This window comes from Triticum urartu, chromosome 7A (assembly GCF_056163025.1).
Source record: "Triticum urartu cultivar PI428250 chromosome 7A, HENAU_Tu73, whole genome shotgun sequence".
In the NCBI taxonomy this organism is placed as follows: domain Eukaryota; kingdom Viridiplantae; phylum Streptophyta; class Magnoliopsida; order Poales; family Poaceae; genus Triticum; species Triticum urartu.
This window is the reverse complement of record NC_141879.1, coordinates 593,716,555-593,734,670: the sequence shown is the minus strand read 5'-3', so window position 1 is coordinate 593,734,670 and position 18,116 is coordinate 593,716,555.

The following is an 18,116-nucleotide window of genomic DNA, read 5'->3' as shown; positions in this document are numbered from 1 at the left end:
ACTGGCTTGAATCCTTTTAGGATATTTAGGCTGTGCTCGGCCAGCCTGCGTGGGATTCCTAGCATGTCTGAAGGGTGCCAGGCAAAAATGTCCCAATTCTCGCGTAGGAACTCTCGCAGTGCGGCGTCGACATCAGGGTTTAATTGTGCCCCGATGGAAGATGTTTTTATAGGGTCCGTTGGATGGACTTGGAATTTGACTATTTCGTCCACCAGTTTAAAGGAGGTGGACTTGGATCTTTTATCGAGTATCACATCGTCCCTGTTCACCGTGGAGCGCAGTGCAGTTAGTTCCTCAGCTGCTAGGGCTTCGGATAGTGCCTCGAGGGCCAGTGCAGCTGTCTTATTTTCGGCACGGAGTGCTATGTCCGGATGACTAGCAAGAGTGATGATTCCGTTGGGCCCGGGCATTTTGAGCTTCATATGCCCGTAATGGGGTATGGCTTGGAAGATTGTAAACGCCTCCCGCCCTAATAGAGCGTGGTATTCGCTGCTGAACGGGGCCACTTGGAATGTAATTTCTTCAGACCTGTAATTATCCGGCGTGCCGAATACCACATCTAGTGTGATTTTCCCAGCACAGCGTGCTTCGCGACTTGGGATAATTCCTCTAAAGGTTGTGCTACTTTGCTCAATGCGGCTCCAGTCTATTTCCATCTTTTGAAGAGTTTCCTCATAGATGAGGTTTAATCTGCTGCCGCCGTCCATGAGTACCTTGGTGAGTCGAAAGCCGTCCACGATTGGACTGAGGACCAGTGCGGCTGGTGCTCGGGTTGTTCGGAATTTAGGTTCGTCACTGGCATTGAAGGTAATAGCCGTGTCACTCCAAGGATTTATTGCTGCCATGTGGCAGATTTTGGCCATGCTGCAGAGTGTTCGCCTGCGTCTATTATTTGACGCGAAGGTCTCAAAGACCATTAACACCGTATTGTTGTCCACGGGATGGTGCTCTGTGGTATTTGGGAGGAGTAGATCCTCACCACTTTTGGCCACCTGCCGGAGTATCCAACATCCTCTAAGGCTGTGCGTTGGTATTGCATTCGCTGTACTATGAATTTTGCAGGGTCCGTTGAGCCATCCCTCCAGTACGGTTCCTTGCCCCGTAGAGGGCTTTTGCTTTTTGGTAGTTAACCCGGGTGTATTGTGATAATTTACCCTTTTATTTCGGACTGGGTTTGTATTCAGGGCCGGATTATCCCAAAATTTTATTTCGGTTTTCCGGCCGCTTTCCATCGCACAGTAATTTCGTGCTATGGACACCAAGTCGGCAAAGCGTGTAATTTCGCGGTGACTTATGGCGTTGAGGATTCCCTTGTCTGTGCAATTATTGCAGAAGAATGAAATTGCGTCTTCCTCGCGGCAGTCCTTTATCCTGTTCATGACCAGGAGGAATCTGGCCCAGTAATGGTGTAATGTTTCTTTGGGCTCTTGCCTAATTTGGGATAGATCGCTTATGTTTGGGTGGGTGGATGGAATTGAACCCGAATCCTCACCCAATCTGAGACTCATGGGCCAAGGAGTTTCCAAACTCGGAAGTTTGGATTCTTGGATGTTTTCCAATAAATCTAGCCTGCTGCCTGACTATAGGTTCAGGTCTTGAGTGACGTCCTCCCCTCCGCAGGTATCCGGTTTGGAGGGATCGGGAATCCGGACATAGCTAGTCCTTAAGATAGATGAAGGGTTGCCGCATTGTACCTCTACCACTGCAACGTGATGGGTGACCTGGGGAGGGTTGATCTCTCTCAGATCGGGTTTAGGCCCAATCTGATCGTAGTCTGTAGCGACTCCCAGGGCGTCGATGCGATCCAAGAGCTCGTTTAGGGAAGAGAGCTCCATTGGATCAAACTGCTCGGCGAGTTCCGAGTTGACGTGAAGATTGCTTTCAATGACCCGAGAAGTCATCATCGGCGCAACGGCCGAACAGGCGATCATAAGAAAACCACCTAGCCGGAGAGTTTGGCCGATAACCAAAGCTCCCTTAGCAACAGTGCCGTCTTTAAAGACAGGATGAGGCATCCTTCCTGATGGCGACGGCACAGCGGAACTGTCGTGGTATTTTTCACGGGGGGCTTGCGAGTCGACAGATGCCACAAGGGCTTAGTGTGTGGGTAAGACTGCTGCTGATAGGCCCGGGAGTGGGTATGCGAGTAGCACGCGGTGGTTTACCCAGCTTCGGAGCTCTCCGTAGAGATAATACTCCTACTTCTGCATGTCTGAGTGTATCTATCTGGGGTGTACATCGGGCAGTACAAAGTGCTCCTGGAGCTGTATCTGGGATCAGTGCCCAGTGCATCTGATCTGGTATATGCCTATTCGAGGCATGCTGGTGGCCGGCCATGTATGGCCATGGCTTGTGGCCGTGAGTGTGTGTGAGTCCATGGATGGATGGATGGATGCGTGCCTTATATAGGCATGGTGGTAGCTTACTACCTAAGCTAGGTAGTGGCGTGGGGGGGAAGTGGGCATGGGGCACCATGCCCATGTACATGATGTGCATGTCTCTTTGTCCCTAGTGCACTTTATAAAACAGCGCCCAGGGACAGATACACTGTAGATGATATCGTCGCTGTACGGTTGTCTCGTCCAAGGTATGGCCGTCTCGTTGATGTTTTGTCGATGTCACTTCGGGCTGCAGTCGGCAGCCGGCTGGTTGGTGCAGTCGGTAGCCGGCTGGTTGGCGTAGTCGGCAGCCGGCAGTCAGCAGCCGGCCGGGCAGAGCAGTCGGACGGGGAGCCGGCAGGAGCGGCCGGACAGTCGGACTGAGGGGCTTTGCTAGCCCCGATGTCTTGAAATATCGTCTTGCCGTCGTCGGGGTACCCGTGGTCGATTACTCCGACAGTAGCCCCCAAGCCTCCGGGCAACTTGGCAAAGTTGGGCGGAGGTTTTTTGGCGAGTGTTCATGGAAATGATCATGAAAAAAGACCAAGTTAGTACATGCGGATATATCAAATGTTTTCTTTTAGCATTGCAAGTTTTATGCGGAGGGTGCCGACTCCGTTTCGTCCTAACCCCCTTAATCTTTTTCATGTTCCCTCCACTCTTTGGCTTGTGCTCTCGCTTGCCGGACAGTCGCTCTGCGGTCTGTGGCTGAGAGTGGACCGCGGAGTGTAGTGTACAATACTCAGACCTTGGGAGCGAATTTAGCCGAGTAGATACTCATAAAAGAAACGACCGGGTCGCCCGAACCGTTTTTCTTCCCGGACGTTTTTCGCGTGGGTTGCCTCCAGCATTCACCTTTGCTAGCCGGACAGCCGCTCTACGGTCTGTGACTAAGAGTGAGCTTTTGGAACTGCGCATGCTACTAAGCCGTCTGCGGGAACTAACGTCTCAGGCCAAGCGGCCAACCCCCGGGCCAACTCTGGCTGGCGCCGGGGCGAACAGCGATGCAACTGTAATAAAAAAATGCGAAGATAGCACCGGGGTTATCCGTGCTTGCGTGATGCAAAAATATGCAGGCGAGGAGCTCACATTGATTTTTGTGTAGTCACGGTCGTCGAAAACAGCCGGCGCGACTTGGCACTCGCGGAGCGCGTCGGCGCACCCACTGGGTGTAGCCTTCGAGCCCCCGGGTGCTCGAAGGGGGGTTCCGGCCGGTCAGGCTCGACCGGCTAGGTGGCGAGGCGTCTTGCAACGTCCTTTTTCTTCTTTTTCTGCCGGCTGGGGGAGCCGGACAGAACTCTTCTCTTGTCTGCAATCTTCGCGGGGGCGCGCCAGCGCACCTGCTGGGTGTAGCCCCCGAGATTTGGGCCGACTGCTGAGCAGTCGGGCTGGATCTCCCAGCAACTACTTTGTCTTCTTCCTCGCGGGGGCGCGTCAGCGCACCCGCTGGGTGTAGCCCCCGAGATTCGGGCCGACTGCTGAGCAGTCGGGCCGGATCTCCCGGGAACTACTTTGTCTTCTTCCTCACGGGGGCGCGTCAGCGCACCCGCTGGGTGTAGCTCCCGAGATTCGGGCCGACTGCCGAGCAGTCGGGCCGGATCTCCCGGCAACTACTTTGTCTTCTTCCTCGCGGGGCGCGTCAGCACACCCGCTGGGTGTAGCCCCCGAGATTCGGGCCAACTGCTGAGCAGTCGGGCCGGATCTCCCAGCAACTACTTTGTCTTCTTCCTCGCCGGGGCGCGTCAGCGCACCTGCTGGGTGTAGCCCCCGAGATTCGGGCCGACTGCTGAGCAGTCGGGCCGGATCTCCCGGCAACTACTTTGTATTCTTTTCTTCTTCTTCAGGCGGCTGGGCAGGCGGACTCCGACACAGCAGTCGGGATTTTTGCAGCCTGCCAGGTAGCTAGCGGTCGAACATACGTCAGACGCACATTTCTCTCATATTTTCTTTTATTCCAGCCGACTTCTTTTCTCTCTCTCTCTCTCTCTTTTTCAGTCAGCCGGCCGTGGGCAACCGGCCTTTCTTCACCCGGCTCTGGGCAGTCAGTTGCACACACTCTTTTACTTTTCTTCCAGCCAGCCATCGGGCAGACGGCCCTTTTTCTCTTCTTGGACAGCCGGCTTTTCCTTTCTCAGCCGGCTTGGGCAGCCGGCCCTTGACTTTTCTCACACCCGGCCCTTCTATTTTTCTCTCAGCATGGAGCAGCCGGCTGTTGACTTTTCCTCCAGCCGACTGGGCAGTCGGCAGTGTTTCTCTCTTTTTTCTGTCTGAGCAGCCGGATGCAGGCAGAGGCGACCGGATGGCATGGGGCAGAGCCAGCCCGATGCGCGGGTGCCGCGCGCAACTAGCCAGTCGGCGCGGGGCGAAGCCGGCCAGGCGAGCGGGGCAACGCGGATGGCCCGCCACGGAGGGAGGGGCGCGGCCTGGAGCGGGGGAGGCCGAGCACGGGGCCGGCATGATGCGTGCAGTCGGCGGGTGGGGCTGCCGCAAGCGGCGCGCGCGGGAGGCTCGACTGGAGCGCGCGAAGCGCTGGGGCAGCTCAGAGGCGAGCCGGACGCGGCGAAGCCGGCCTGGGCCAGCGGAAGCCGACCAGGTGGCGAGGCGGGTGAGGAGGCGGACGCAGGGGAGACCCGGCGGCCGGTTGCGGATACGGCGCACGCGGCGCGGAGCCAACGCAGGGAGGCGGCCCGGCGGAGCAGGCGGGGCCGGTCCGGGGAGGCGGCGCGAGGGCAACGCGGGGAGGCGGCCCGACGGAGCAGACGGAGCCGGTCTGGGGAGGCGGCGCGAGGCCATCGCGGACCCGGCACGGGACAGCAGCGGGAGGCGGAGCCGGCCCACCCGCCGAGCGCGCGTGGCCAGCAGGCGGCCGAGCCGAAGGTGCGGCGGTGGAGCCGGCAGGCGCTGGAAGGAGCGCGCCGCGACACGGCTGAGCGCAGGGTCAGCGGCGCGATGCGGGTGGGAGGACGCGACCCCGGGGAGCAGGCGGAGGTGCGTGCAGGAGGCGCTCGGGGGAGCGCTCTGGGTTGAGGCGAAGCAGCGCGAGGTCGCAGAAGAGGCCGAGCTCCGATGGGAGGCTGCCCGCGATGTTGTCGTGGTTGAAGTCGAGCCATAGTATGGGTAGCATTCAGCCAGCAAGTTATCTGAATGAGTACGAGCAGTGTACTAGGCATATCTTGCTTGCGTCTGGGAAGTGTACAGCCTATATACGAATGGTGTATGGGTAGTGTATGACCACGGTTGACTTGCATCTAGCCAGCTTGCAAGCAGATGGTATATGGAGGAGCGACGCGCATTTCGGCCGGAGCACAGCGCAGCGCGGAGAGGAGCAGACGCAAGCCACGCGTGGATGGACACGGCCACCGAAACGAGGCACCGCGTGGGGCGTGCGCGTGGACGGACGGCTGGCGCTGCGTTGGTGATGACGAAGATGGCGAAGCTGACGGTGAGGGCGCGCCATCCCGCACGGCCGCTCCGGGGGCGGGTCGAAGTCGAGCCCCCGAGCGCTACCGGAGAGACGGCGCGACGCCGCGGCGGAGGCGATGAAAAAAAGGGTCCCGCCCGGATAGCGAAACCAGCAGCAGCGTGGTAGCGTAGTAGTAGTACCGCCCCACGGTGGGCGCCAACTGTCGTGGTATTTTTCACGGGGGGCTTGCAAGTCGACAGATGCCACAAGGGCTTAGTGTGTGGGTAAGACTACTGCTGATAGGCCCGGGAGCGGGTATGCGAGTAGCACGCGGTGGTTTACACAGCTTCGGAGCTCTCCGTAGAGATAATACTCCTAATGCTGCATGTCTGAGTGTATCTATCTGGGGTGTACATCGGGCAGTACAAAGTGCTCCTGGAGCTGTATCTGGGATCAGTGCCCAGTGCATCTGATCTGGTATATGCCTATTCGAGGCATGCTAGTGGCCGGCCATGTATGGCCATGGCTTGTGGCCGTGAGTGTGTGTGAGTCCATGGATGGATGGATGGATGCGTGCCTTATATAGGCATGGTGGTAGCTTACTACCTAAGCTAGGTAGTGGCGTGGCGGGCAAGTGGGCATGGGGCACCATGCCCATGTACATGATGTGCATGTCTCTTTGTCCCTGGTGCACTTTATAAAACAGCGCCCAGGGACAGATACACTGTAGATGATATCGTCGCTATACGGTTGTCTCGTCCAAGGTATGGCTGTCTCGTCGGTGTCTTGTCGATGTCGCTTCGGGCTGTAGTCGGCAGCCGGCTGGTTTGTGCAGTCGGCAGCCGCCCGGTTGGCGTAGTCGGCGGCCGGCAGTCGGCAGCCGGCCGGGAAGAGCAGTCGGACGGGGAGCCGGCAGGAGCAGCCGGACAGTCGGACTGAGGGGCTTTGCTAGCCCCGATGTCTTGAAATATCGTCTTGCCGTCCTCGGGGTACCCGTGGTCGATTACTCCGACAGGAACTCTCAATGAAAGCACCAATGTCGGTGTCAAAACCGGCGGATCTCGGGTAGGGGGTCCCGAACTGTGCGTCTAGGACGGATGGTAACAGGAGGCAGGGGACACGATGTTTTACCCAGGTTCGGGCCCTCTTGATGGAGGTAAAACCCTACGTCCTGCTTGATTAATATTGATGATATGGGTAGTACAAGAATAGATCTACCACGAGATCAGAGAGGCTAAACCCTAGAAGCTAGCCTATGGTATGATTGTATGTTATGGTTGTTGTTGTCCTACGGACTAAAACCCTCCGGTTTATATAGACACCGGAGAGGGTTAGGGTTACACAAGGTCGGTTACGAAGGAGGAGATATCCATATCCGTATTGCCTAGCTTGCCTTCCACGCCAAGTAGAGTCCCATCCAGACACGAGACGAAGTCTTCAATCTTGTATCTTCATAGTCCAACAGTCCCTCACTAGGAACATCTAGTATCAAGAAAAAGCAGTCAACTAGTGTCTTCTGTAGGAAGAATACCGTGCAAGCAGACACGTAAGATTTGCACGAATAAGGGAATAGGAGTACCCTTATCGGTTGCTAGTGTGGTCTCCTCCATATGTCGCGGCGATCTTCTTTTTTCTCCCGGGGGAACCGATGTTTTGGAGAACCGTCGATCCTTGGACAAACCCATGGCCAAATTGTTGACTGTGTTGCCATGGCTGTATATCGGCGGAGGGGAAGTAGATCCGAGGCGGTGAAGGATGACGTAGCAGGAACAGCTCTGGTGTGGTGGAGGGTGGCGAAGTTGGAGCGGCAGCTGTGAGGCATAGGACGGCGTGGTTGAACTGGCTCGGGTACGGACGGCTCGGCCTCGGCTTCAACTACTAGCCAAGGAGGGCGTTGCGGTTGAGGTTGCGGTGGACGACGACATCGGGGTATCTGCAACGGCATGATGGAGGAGGGCGGCGGTTGATGGGTGGGATGGGGTGGCGGACGGAGGATGCCGGGGTTTCGCGGCTCGTGGAGAGGTAGTTTTTGCGCCCACGGAGTACGAATGGGGAATCAGATGGGTGGGCGGGGGGAGGGGGGAGAGCCATGTTTCGATCTAGGACGTACTTGTTTTTGGCTTTTTTGAACAGAAGATGGGCCGCGCGCTTGTTTGAAATTTGGGGAAAGTACAAACTTTGCCCCCTCTTAAATTTTGGACCAACTGCGGGTCGGGGGTAGGATGGTAATCCTATGTGTCCCAAATAGTGGGCGGGAGCGATTTCGGCCGCGGGCATGTGTGCTTAGGCGGCCATTGTGTATGAATGTTTTTCGGAGGCAGTTGCGTGGCGTCTAGATGAAGCTACAAACCTACCCTGGTTTAGACCTTTGGACGTCGGGCCGGTAGGTTTCACAGGTCGGAGTTATTAGAAAAGTAATTTCCTTGTACTACCAAACATTGGTCTCACGCAGTTTCGGGCGAGTAGAGGCTCTTTTGGTGCTTCGTTCGAAATTTTGAAACACAAGCATTCACCTCTAGAGTACTCTTTAGCTTTGAGGATTGACCTAAATAGACAACGTTAAATTTGACCCTGTATGTTTGAAAACCACGTTAAATTATCCGCTTGTTTTTGAAATTTTGACACTTGAAAATCCTATAACTACAATTATTTTGGAATGGAGGAGCTAAATTTGAACCTATTTCGTACATGACTACATATCTTATTATGTACAAAATCAGAGCAAAGATTGGTGCCCCCATAATTTAGGTATGATTTACAAATGCCATGATATCAAATTCAAATAATTGAATGGACTTCATTTAGAATTCGATTTTTTTAAACCACCTTAAGTTGAATTCAAATGTATGCTAGTTCATAGGTAGCTATTTATAATGTTCATTGTGTAACTTTCGTATGTATAATGTGCTTTACACACACAACATGAACTATACTCACGTTCATATTCGATTGCTAAATAGATGCATTGTCTAGAGTTCAAAATACTAACTATGTGGATCACTTGTGTCGAATAATAACATAGACATGCTCAAATTCGACAAAATCTAGACGTGTGATGGATCAATGACCGTTCCTTACGTGAACTGCAAATATCATGATCCCTTCCTAATATTTGGATACAATTTATGTCTTTATAATCAATGTGTATAGTAGTCTTTTACGTGTAGTTTCACTCTCCATCGGTGGTCTCTCGCACATGCTCACACACTCTCTCCCGAGGTGTCTTTCTCGCACACATGCTCTCGATATAACCCTCCCTCCCTCTCGTAACCATTTACGAATGTTTTCACTAACCTTTATCACAAGAACTCTTCCTCTCGCAAGCATACACACGCACAATCCCCATCGACCGTTTCTATACACATAGAACTGCCTACGTGTCTCCTGTACGCACATTATCTTTAGGCCTGTCTATCACGCATTGTCTCACACCTCTCTTAGTAATCGACGAGTATGATTCTAGCAGAGCATTCTGTAGGATGCCCCTTAAAGTTATGTTGGATGAATTGTAATATCACAGATAAAGGGGTTACCTTAGTCCGAGAACCTAGGGTGTAGTGACCAGACCTCAAACAGTCCAATCTCTGTGCTCCGGTGTCATCCCTGGATCAGTAATGCTGACACCACACAGTACTTAAAGGATTTATAACAGAGTAGCAATCACACACTTATTACATCGAGTGTCTCAAAAGAGAACTTATTACAATAAATATGGCTTAAGGCCATCTAATAACGATAACAGCGGAAGGCTTGGAAGATAAGTGAGTCCATCAACTCCAACGGCATTACTAAGTATAGAACCACGACCTAAAGGCACCTTACTCGTCTGCAACATGAACGTTGTAGCCCGAAACGGGTCAGCACATGGAATATGTGGGCAATGTAACACATAGAGAGCAATGAAAGAATAAAGCTATACTACATGCATATTGGGCTGGTGGAAAGATCTATGGTTACAGTTTTGCGTAAAGCCAATTTTTTCCTACTGCAAAGGAATAAATTTTATTTAACTATCATGGTGGTTGTTAAACATTGAGAGTGTAGACACCCTCTCAATCCCAATTAAACATCATCATTAAAACCCAACAAATTAATTTAGAGTAACATGATGAGATTCACATGATAATCCAAGTACTAGATACTCAAGATGTCCATAACCGGGGACACGGCTAACCATGATTAGTTTATACACTCTGCAGAGGTTTGCACACTTTTCCCCACAAGACTCGATCTCCTCCGTTGAAGTTAGAGAAATGGATGACCGAGACATAGTCTTTTAGAAGCGCTAGCACCTTACGAACGGGTAGACCGTACCAACCTACATCCCCTACATCTGCTAGGCTACCACTGTAAGAGTTCGCACGACTTAGTCAACTATGCTAGAGCCCATAGTAGCTTGTGGCTGCACACGAAAGTTTCTAGTATGAATAATCTCATGATCCATTTGAGCCTGGGTGGCGGTCCAAAAGAAAACAGGCAATCGCAGGAATACCCAGGTGCCTCAATCCACCCAGATGTGTGTTTAAGTTGCCACCTTAGATAAACCATTAATTTAACAATCTCACATCTGTCATGGATACACTCACACAATCCACGTCTACTAGCATAGCATGGCATAATAAGCAAACGTAGAAGTAACTCCCAAAGGTTTGATAATAAAATAGGTAATAGGTACTACCTCATCTACTCCCTGAACCCACAATTTGATTAGATCCTAATCATGCAATGTGTGAGGGTTGATCTAATGCAATAAAACTGGGTAGTAGGAAGTATGCTCAAACTGTTACTTGCCTTGCTGATGATCCATGAAACCTAGCGATTTGAAGTAGCAAGCGGCGCCCTCCGAGTAATCTATCGCAAACAAACAAGCATACAATAAGTACTCATCTAATGCACAGGTAAAACTCAAATAAGAGATCTAACCAGAAAGTTCAACTTAAGAACTCCGGTTGGCAAAAAGAAACAAAATCGAACAAAGCAATGAAGGACAAACGGCAAAAGAAACAAGCTCCATTTACTAATCTGAATCTACGTCAAATTTTACTGAGGCAAAAACTTGTTTGAGTTGGTTAAACGGAAAGAGGGTTTCGAGATGAAACTCCAGGCGCTTGAATCGCCTGATTCCGATAAATGAGCGAAAAGTTAAACTAGAACGAAAAACAGATCAGAAACCGCGATCAGAGATAATCGCGGAATAATCCGACAAAAAGCAAAATGACGAACAGAATAACAAACGAACGTTCGTTTTCTGGAACTAAATGACGAACGCGTTCGTTAAAACGAACGAACGCTCGCTAAATAAATAAACCGGAAAAAACCGATATATTTTAAAAAAACGAAACTAGGGTTTTCTAAAAAAACCAAATCGGTTTTTCTAGAAAACCGGGCGGCGGGGTGGCTACCTCGGCTCAGTCCGGCGGGGCTGCGGTGCTGGCAGCAGCGGCGTGGGGCGGCGGCAGGAGGCGGGGCTGCGTGCGGCGGGCGGCGGCTGGCGGTGGTGCTGCATGCGGCGGCGGCGGGCGGCGACTCGGGGCTCCAGGGGGCCCCGGGGTGGCTATTTAAAGGGGGAAGGGGGGCGGTGGCCTGGCTTGGGGAGGGGGTCGGCGGCGGTGGCGTACCCGGCTCGGTCTCCCCCGAGTCCAGCGGCTGCACGACGAGGGAGGCGGTGGCCTGGCTCGGCTGGGCCTTTGGCCCAGTCGCGCACGAGGTTTTTTTTAAACATTTCGCCGAAACTAAGAAAAATTCTAGAAAAATAAATAAAAATCTAAAATTGCCAAAACAAATTTTCACCATCTAAATAAAATATTTAGAACAGGATGAACATTTTCTTGGCCGTAAATGCAATTTTTGAAAACGTGTAATTTTCCCTAAATTCAAATAAAACCACGAAAAACTCCAGAATAAAACCTTATTTGATTTTTTATTAAATCCTCAATATTTCTTTATTTTGGGAAAGTCATTTTATTCCCTCTCTAATATTTTTATAGTAGAAATAATTGAAGATAAAATAAATAAGATCAAATGATCCTATTTTCAAAATTTGAGAAAACTCAAATATGAAAATAACGAAATCCCCAACTCTCTCCGAGGGTCCTTGAGTTGCGTAGAATTTCTAGGATGAACCCAAAATGCAAACAAATATGATATGCAGTGATGATCTATTGAGTAACATTCCAAATTGAAAATTGGGGATGTTACAAACCTACCCCCCTTAAGATGAATCTCGCCCCCGAGATTCGGGTTGGCTAGAAAATAGGTGATGGTGGTCCTTCAGCAAATCTTCCTCTCGCTCCCAGGTGGCTTCATCCTCCGTGTGGTGGCTCAAATGAACTTTTGAAAACTTGATAACCTTGCTGCGGGTTACTCGGCTAGCATACTCAAGAATCTTAACTGGTTTCTCCTCATAGGTCAAATCACTGTTCAACTGAATCGCTTCCAGTGGCATTGTATCTCTCAGCGGTATATCAGCCATCTCCGCGTGGCATTTCTTTAACTGGGAAACATGGAACACATTGTGAACTCCTGACAATCCTTTGGGCAATTCCAACTTATAAGCTACTTCTCCCATACGCTCCAAAACCTTGTATGGTCCTACAAAACGTGATGCTAACTTTCCCTTAACTCCAAAGCGCTTAACTCCCCGAAGTGGAGATACTCGAAGATAAACTCGGTCTCCAACTTCGTAAACTGTCTCCATGCATTTAGAATCTGTGTAGATCTTCTGCCTGGACTGGGCTACCTTGAGCCTATCGCGAATCAATTTCACCTTCTGTTCGGACTCCTTAATCAGATCCGGTCCAAACAACTGTCGGTCTCCAACTTCATCCCATGACAGTGGGTCCTGCACCTCCTTCCGTACAAGGCTTCAAAAGGGGCCATCTTCAAACTGGATTGATAACTGTTGTTGTAAGAGAACTCTGCATATGGCAATTTGTGGTCCCAACTAGATCCATAATCTAGCGCACAAGCTCTCAGCATATCCTCCAAAATCTGATTGACTCTCCTGGTCTGTCCATCTGTCTGCGGATGGAAAGTTGTACTGAATTCTAGCCTGGTACCCAAAGTTTCGTGCAATTGATTCCAGAACTTTGAGGTAAACTGGGTTCCTCTATCTGATACAATGCTCCTTGGAACTCCATGCATACATACAATCCTGGTCATGTATATCTTTGCCAACTTGGCACTAGTATAGGTAGTCTTCACTGGGATGAAATGAGCTACCTTTGTAAAATGATCGACTACAACCCATATCGAGTCATAGACTGAACGAGTTCTGGGCAAACCTGTAATAAAATCCATGCCTAGCTTATCCCACTTCCATTCGGGTATTGGCAATGGCTGTAGCAATCCGGCTGGCTTCTGATGCTCTCCCTTTACTCTCTGACATACATCACAAACTGCTACATACTCCGCAATATCCTTCTTCATTCCGGTCCACCAGAAAATATCCTTGAAATCGAGATACATCTTGGTATTTCCTGGGTGAATCGAATATGGTGAATCATGGGCCTCTTGCAGAATCAATTTCCTGATCTCTGGGTCATTGGGCACATAAACACGGTCTTCAAACCATAGGGTATCGTGCTCATCCTCACAAAATCCTTTAGCTTTTCCTTTGCTCATGTTCTCCTTAATAGAAGAAATCTCCTTGTCAGTCTTTTGGGCTTCTCTGATCTTATCCATCAAAGTAGACTGAATCTCTAATGCTGCTACATAGCCTCTCAGAACTATCTCCAAACATAGCTTACGAAGATTCACGGCTAACTCTCTTGGAAAACCTCCCGTCATTGAGGGGTTGACATGACTTTTACGGTTCAATGTGTCAGCTACTACGTTAGCCTTCCCAGGGTGATAATGCAATGTCATATGATAATCCTTGATGAGCTCCAACCATCTCCTTTGCCTGAGATTTAACTCCTTCTGCGTGAAGATGTACTTCAAACTCTTGTGATCCGTGTACAACTCACAATGGTTTCCAATGAGAAAATGTCTCCAAGTCTTCAACGCATGCACTACGGCTACTAACTCCAAATAATGCGTGGCATAATTCAACTCATGCAGCTTCAGTTGTCGTGAGGCATATGAAACAACTCTTCCTTCCTACATAAGCACTGCTCCAAGTCCTCGACGTGAAGTGTCACAATACACCTCATAATGCTTGGTCTGATTTGGCAAAATCAACACAGATGATGTAACCAAACATTTCTTCAACTCCTAGAAACTAGCCTCACATTCTTCAGTCCATTTGAACTTGGTATCTTTCCTCAACAATTCCGTCATAGGCTTCACAATCTTCGAGAAGTTTTCAATGAATCTCCGGTAGTATCCTACGAGTCCAAGAAAACTCCGGATCTCACCAACTGTTGTTGGGGCTTCCCAATTTGTCACAGTGTCAACCTTGGTGGGATCTACTGCTATACCTTCTCCAGATATAACGTGTCCGAGGAATCCAACTTCCTTCAACCAAAACTGACATTTGCTAAACTTGGCATATAACTGATGTTCTCTGAGCTTTCCAAGTACCAAACGCAAATGCTCCTTATGCTCCTCTTCATTTTTCGAGTAAACTAGGATATCATCAATGAACACTATGACGAACTTGTCCAAGAACTCCATAAATACTTTGTTCATCATGTTCATAAAATATGCGGGTGCGTTAGTCAGACCAAATGACATAACGGTATACTCATACAGCCCATACCTATGGTAAATGCCGTCTTAGGTATATCCTGTTCTCGAATCTTCAACTGGTGGTATCCTGATCGTAGATCGAGCTTGGAAAATACCTTAGCTCCTTGCAATCGATCAAACAGATCATTGATCATCGGTAGTGGGTACTTGTTCTTGATGGTTACTTCATTCAATCCTCGATAATCAACAACCATCCTTAACGATCCATCCTTCTTCTCCACTAGAAGTACCGGCGATCCCCAAGGTGAAGAACTTGGGCGAATATAACCTTTATCCAGTAACTCCTTAATCTGCTTCTTAATCTCCTCTAAATCCTTTGCAGGCATCCTATATGGTCTCTTAGATATTGGCCCTGTGCCTGGCAAAAGCTCAATCAAAAACTCAATATCTCTATCCGATGGCATGCCTGGCAACTCCTCTAGAAATACGTCGGGAAAATCCTTTACCACTGGTACTTCCTCCTGCACAACTCCTGTTAAGCAATTTGCGTGAGTCCTCTTCGGCACATGCTGGGATACGTACTTGATCCTTCTTCCTTCTGGCGTTGTAAGCAAAATTGACTTACTGGTGCATTCAATGTTCCCTTCATACTTCGGTAACCAATCCATGCCTAATATCACATCCAATCCTTGGGATTCCAATACTATTAGGTCTGAGGGAAACACATAGTTACCAATCCTTAATGGTAACCGATCACACCATAGACTAGCCATATACTCTGCTCCAGGCGATGTTACTAACATGGGTGACCTAAGGGCTTGGGTTGGCAGTTTATACTTATCCACAAATCCCCTTGAGATGTATGAATGTGATGCACCAGTATCAAAAAGAACGAGTGCAGTAAATGACTTATCCCAAAACCTACCGATTACTGCATCCGGCTGCTCTTCAACCTCCTCCACGTTAATTTGGTTCACCTGTCCCCTATTGAAAGGGTTCGGCTTCTTCCCAGAGCTTCCATTGCCATTTCCATTATGGGATTCAGGACATTCATTGGCGTAATGTCTGGTCTTCTAGCACTTAAAACAAGTGACTTGGCTCAGGTCTGTCTTGGCTTGGGTTAATGGGTTGGTGCGGTTCTGGCCGTTGCTTCCTCCATTACCATTACCATTACCATTCTTGGGGCCATTATGGTTATGCGAGCTACCTCCTCCACGGGTATGCTGAAAATGTCCTCCTGGTCTAGGGGTAAAACGTCGCTTCTGCTGAGCTCTAGAATTATACTTCCCTTGTCCATACTTCCTCTTGCGGTTCTCAATTTTCTGTTGCTTCCCTTCAATCATAAGAGCACGACCTACAAACTCCTGGTAGTTGTTGAAGGTTGCTACCATCAACTCTATGTTCAACTCATCATTCAGTCCTTCCAGAAACTTCTCCTGCTTAGCGGCATCCGTAGCAACGTCATCTGGGGCATAACGTGATAGCTTACTAAAGTCCTCCACATACTAGCCAATTGTCCGTCCTCCTTGGCGCAAGTTGCGAAACTCACGCTTCTTCATGGCCATAGCTCCCGCTGAAACATGGGCAGTATGAAAAACTTGCTGAAACTGGCCCCATGTGACAGTGTCGATAGGGAAAGTGGCTGTGAAATTATCCCACCATGATGCTGCGGGTCCTTCAAGCTGATGTGCGGAAAACTTCACCTTTTCCGCATCTGTGCATCCTACCGTGGTCAACTCCCTAGCTGTCTTGCGGAGCCAATCATCTGCTACTATCGGCTCGCTGCTACTAGAGAACACCGGCAGATTCAGCCTAAGAAAACGGGCTAAATGATCAACACCTGGTGGTGGTGGTGGGTTGTTGTTGTTGTTGTTCCCCTGATTCTGATTCTAGACTAGCAACTCCATCAATGTGTTCTTCTGTTGGATCATCTGAGTGACCTCCGGTGGGAACGTAAATCCGGGGTCACGTCTCGGAGGCATCTGAGGGTTTAGAAAAGATGAGATTAAGAATAGAGGGGTTCTAGAGAGAAAACACTACCCATATGCACATGAGGCAAAATCAAACAATTCACTTCATTCAATCAATCAAACAAGGGCATGCAATCGATCTAACTATCGCAAAAGTGCTCGGACTACTATATTTACATGGTGGACTACTACTACCGTTGGGGTGGTCTACTAAAAATATTCTTCGGTTGCAGACTCCATGATATCTGCTCCAGCTTCATCAACATAATCATCATCACTATCATCTGGATCCGAGTCAGTGTCGTCGATGATGATGTGGTCTTTAGGGCAAATCTCCTTGGGTTCTTCATCTTCTTTTACTGTTGTAGGGCCTCCCATAAATATCCCGATCTTCTTGATCAGGTCGTCATTCTTCTCCACTAGTACTTCGATTTCCTCTTCACAATCTTCACGCGTAGCCTTGAGTTCTTCCTCCAGTTCCTTGATTCTTGTTCTTGACTTCTTTAGATCTATCATGTCGGCGCACATCTGGTTCTCCTGACATCGAATGTGCTGGTTCAACTCCTGGATAAAAGCTGCAATTGATCTATCCTTCTTGGTGTTGTTCATCTCCCATTGCTCATCTATGCGCCCACAAATCTGGTAGATAGTATCCTTGAGATCATTGCGGTAAACTTCTCCAATGCATCCCTTGGCGATGTGAGCTGCCATGCTCCTTCCTACACTCCACGTCGGTGCATCAATGGAAAAATCTATGGGCTCGGTGACTGGCATGAACGTCCTTCCTGGAATTTGGACTTGAATCATCCAGCACTCCTCTTCAGGTAAAGTGGCGTTGTAGGTTCCGGTGAAGCTTGGTACTCTGATGTTTAGGTACTTAGTGACTTCCTTCGGGTGACGTCCAAAAGGTGTATCTTCATCCGGCTGCGTGAACTTGTTCCTTGCATCCGCCATCCTAAAAGAGTAGAAAAGATGAGGAGTTAGAATGAGAAGAGCTAGTAGTGATCTAGGGCTTTAGCTTAGTGGTCGTGTCCTACAGTCAGCATGTGCTCTGATACCATCTTGTAGAGACCAGACCTCAAACGGTCCAACCTCTGTGCTCCGGTGTCATCCCTAGATCAGTAATGCTGACACCACACAATACTTGAAGGATTTATAACAGAGTAGCAATTACACATTTATTACATCGAGTGTCTCAAAAGAGAACTTATTACAATAAATATGGCTTAAGGCCATCTAATAACGATAACATCGAAAGGCTTGGAAGACAAGTGAGTCCATCAACTCCAACGACATCACTGAGTATAGAACCACGACCTAAAGGCACCTTACTCGTCATCTGAAAAGTCTGCAACATGAACGTTGCAGCCCGAAACGGGTCAGCACATAGAATATGCGGGCATTGTAACACATAGAGAGCAATGAAAGAATAAGGCTATACTACATGCATATTTGGCTGGTGGAAAGCTCTATGGTTACAGTTTTGCGTAAAGCCAATTTTCCCTACTGCAAAGGAATACATTTTAATTAACTTTCATGGTGGTTGTTAAAGATTGAGAGTGTAGACACCCTCTCAATCCCAATTAAACATCATCATTAAAACCCAACAAATTAATTTAGAGTAACATGATGAGATTCACATGATAATCCAAGTACTAGATACTAAAGATGTCCATAACCGGGGACACGGTTAACCATGATTAGTTTATACACTCTGCAGAGGTTTGCGCACTT